Source organism: Neocloeon triangulifer, unplaced genomic scaffold, assembly GCF_031216515.1.
Source record: "Neocloeon triangulifer isolate White Clay Creek 2 clone unplaced genomic scaffold, ASM3121651v1 ptg000012l, whole genome shotgun sequence".
NCBI classification, from domain to species: domain Eukaryota; kingdom Metazoa; phylum Arthropoda; class Insecta; order Ephemeroptera; family Baetidae; genus Neocloeon; species Neocloeon triangulifer.
This window is the reverse complement of record NW_026775554.1, coordinates 16503755-16507950: the sequence shown is the minus strand read 5'-3', so window position 1 is coordinate 16507950 and position 4196 is coordinate 16503755.

Genomic DNA, 4196 nt, shown 5'->3' with positions numbered 1-4196 from the left:
CTATGGGCCATAATGTGTATAGCGGCCGGAGAGAAAACTACCCCTTTCACTCTCACCTATAGAGTCCACCCCATCTGTTGCAACACCCGCCGAGAGAGCAACAAAAGCGGCAGCATCTCTCTCGCCCCAGCCATGCACACATACAGGGTGAAATACACCGAATCTCTTTACACATTATATGGCCTGCTAAAGTACTGATTGCTCGTCGAGCTGGCACTCTCGCTGCTCTTTCCCGATAATATTAATTTATACATTCGGCTTGAAATCGGTTGGCCGGATTACTTCCGAGCAATTTATCACCGGGGCATTTTGATTTCACCGGCGCTGCTAATTTATTTACAAGAAGGATTTTTCGCATTAATCCTGCCGCCGCCCTGTCACACATTTTTTCTTTCCCATGACTAATTGTTATAAATTTGCTCGCCACTGCCATCGCTTCTACAATAATACACAGTCTCTCTCTGCAGTTGGTGTAGATTTAAATTATTAAAACGCATCAGCCGGGATTAAAGTGGACGTCCCTCTACTGTAGATTTATTGCGCTCGATGAGATGAGTTGAGACGCGGAAAATCCGCTTTGCTTTTCCGGAATTAAAACAATTTGATGCTGATTGTGTATCGAGTTCCTTTATTAAATAGAAAATTAAATACAACTTTAAGAATTCTCACGAAGAGTGCAAAATATTACTTATGATTAATCTTTATTCAGAATATCCAAGTAACTAGAATATATTATTATTATGTAATTTATGTCAAATATATTGCTAAATACGTCTCTTAAGATCAGCTTTGCAAAATTAGAACACATTCAAATTTTACTTAATACTTTAAATAAAAAAAAAAATTGTAAATATTTGTATAGAATTAATTTAACACACAAAAAGGCATGTAAATATAAATTATTAATCACAATGTAGATTATTAAATAATAAAAAGAAACACAGTTGTTTAACAAAAGTTTATGCAAAAACACCAGTGGAAAAAAATTTGATATGCCCAGCATCAGGCGTAAAAATTCTTAATTTTTTTTTCTTCAATTCTAATTTCCTATTCGGTTCAATGAATAATAGATAATGAAAAAAGAATCACTAAAATTATGATCAATTTTTAGTCATCGCTAATTTTGAGAGCAGTACATTATTTTGTAAAATCTATTTGAAAATAATTTTTGTATGGAGGATAAATTTAAATTATTTGCAAGTCCAATCTTAATAAATTCAAATGAATTTCTAATTTCTCTAGCACAGAAGAAACTGCTGAAGTGGCACCGAGTGGAGGGTACAAATTAGTTAATTAAAAGTAGTACACGTGGAGTGGTGTAAAAAAGCGAAGGTGGTGGCAGGCAACTAAGGGAGGAGCAGCAACAGCGGCGTCGCGCGTAATTGCAGGAAGAACAATGCGATGCAGGCGGATAAGAGCTATGGAGGCGCGCTAATAAATTAGAAAGGACCACCAGCGGTGTTTTCATCGTCATAATCGCTCGCCGCCGAGGTGCCAGATTGATGGAAGTGATTCGCGTCGAAAACAAGGGCCCGCAGCACGCGCCACCCGAATGAATAATAATAAAAAAAAGTGTGTGAGGACCACCCTGGCTAGAGCTCTTTTGAATTCGCGCGAGTCATCCTCGAAATCACAAGTCATCGCCGACTTTAATCACTTTCACCCAGAGAGAGCGCCCGATGAAAATCATTCATTTCTTTTTCAAAGAGAAACGAAAGGATGGAGAGAAAAAACAGAGAGTTCCGACGCGCGATATTTTTTTCCACTCCTGTAAATATTGTTGCGTGTACTTTGACGGGGGTGTCTTTTTAATCAGCATCATCAGCTGCATTTTTCGATTTCCTCCCCCGACAACGCGCGTGGTCGGGCAGGTGAGGTTACCCTCTGGCGGGGCCGAATTAGCAGTGCATTCAACCCCCTTTTTTTTCTCTCTCTCACTCGCGTTCTGCGCAGTTTATACCGAAATGTACACGAGACAATGGATCAGAATGCGGACGTTGTACAAAAAGGTCTCTCTCATCTAAAATATGCGTCTGCGAAGAGCTCTTTTTTTGGATGTGAGCAGAGCGGCGCGTGAAATTCATACCCTGTTGGATGTGGTACGCTAGGCCGCCTCACCTGGTCGGCCCACGTCAAATTATGAATAATTTACCTCTGGTCCATAATTCACTTTTTTGTTTCCTGCCAGTGAGGGCAAGGGAAATGACCGACGACTGTATAGTGAAGGGAGGAATAAATGATTTATATTCAAGTTCTGCAAAAGTGACATAAAAAATTAATTAAATTTATTTAATTTACTTATTTATATTTGACACTTTTAATTAATTTACAACATAAATATTTCTTGTGAAACAGGCTCGTTTAACAAGTTTTAAGATTTAAAAAAAAAAAGTTAAATTTTATTTTTGTCAACAATTATTTAAAATTATAATTCATTTTTATCACTTTTTAATGTTGTATGTAGAGTATTTAAGTTCGAAAAAAAAGAATTATGTTTCTATTTAATAAATCCTTTCCTATGGCTATAAGGAAGGTAGCTTGGTACATCATAAATTTGATATTATATTTAATTAATTGTAAACAATAATGTAGATAATTTTTAATCTGATTAGGAAATATTTATTGTGCTAATTCAACACACATTCTTAAAAAACCACCCTCACTTTTGTTAAAACTTTTTTTATAATATTTTGATGTAATTGCATATAATTAACCATAATATAACAAGAAAAATAAAATACATTTTAAAATAAAGCTATGGGTTAAATTTATGAAATTTACATCACCTGAAAAATGTTGATTTAAAATTATTATATTTTCTTATACCAATTAATTAAGCATACCACAGAATACATTACGTCATACTTTTTGATTTGAGATCAAAATTTATTCTTTGCTAAAATTTCCAAATCGTGCATTTAATGTTTTCCCTATTCAAAGTCTAATCGATTCTGGGGGATGATTTGTTATACAAGTTGTAACTTTTCGTAATCGAGCCAACGAGACGCCACATTACGAATTAATTCCCAATCAATCATCATTCATCAATAACCTTGATTTCGCTATTTGTTGTTCACCTCAACAGCTCTCTCTCTGCGGTGGATCGTCATCAATAATTCATCATCAAAACATTTTCACTCTCTCGCTCTCTCTAAATGCCCTTGTCCGCACGCGGCCGGGGCAAAAAGACACAAAATCGTTAAATATTCATTTGGCTGCTGACTTTTTTTTTCTCCACGGAATCGAATGCAAATAAGAGTAATTTTTTCCTGTCATCGTCTAGACTTATTTTGTACTGCGCTGCTCCTCGCACACGGCCGGGGAAACAAAATAATAATTTATCATCGGCCTAGCTTTTGGCCTCTTTAGCCGCCGAGAGAATAATCTGATCAATAAATGCGAAGGAGCCGAAAAGCGTGCACAGCTTTCTATTATTTTTTATCTTTATTTACGGCGCATGCACAAGAGGCCAATGATCATATTTCAAATTGACAAATTGTTGAAGGCGCAATTTTGCATCGCGAGGAGCCGAGGAGTCTCAGATTTTGCTCATAATAAAAAATTTATTAAAATTATCAAAAGGCTTCATCAGTTTACCTTTGATTCCTTGACTAACTTGAGGTTTTTTCGAAACGAAAAGGCTAGAATGGAGATGATTTCATTCTTTTTAATTATGTTTTTATTTAGTTCTTACTATTGATTCATATAATTTTTTAAGATTTTTGAGCTCGGAATTTGGTTTCTTTATAATGGGGTGAAGTCAGCTATTGTTTTTAATATTTAAGTTTTCTGAGACAATTGAATATTCTTACAGTTAGGATAATATAAGCTCTTGCTCATCCGTACCAATAAATTTTATTAATTTAAAATTTAGATATTAAAATTAAAAATTATCAATTTTCTTTTATACATAGTATTTTTTATAGATATATTACAAATATAGCTAACAATACAATGCCTTTTGGATTTTTTTAAGTTCAGTTCCTTGAAGTTTTAAAGATTTTTTCACAGATATCCACCACAAAAGTGCGCCACAATCAGAATGAAAAACGACAAAGCGCGGAAACACATTACAAACTCATTCGAATATTCTGCGCAATAAAAACTATCAAAAAACAAATTTATATCGCCCTTAAAGATGACAAACGGTGGAAAAACAGCCAAATGTTGTGCGCCCTTGATGAAAAACGACCGAT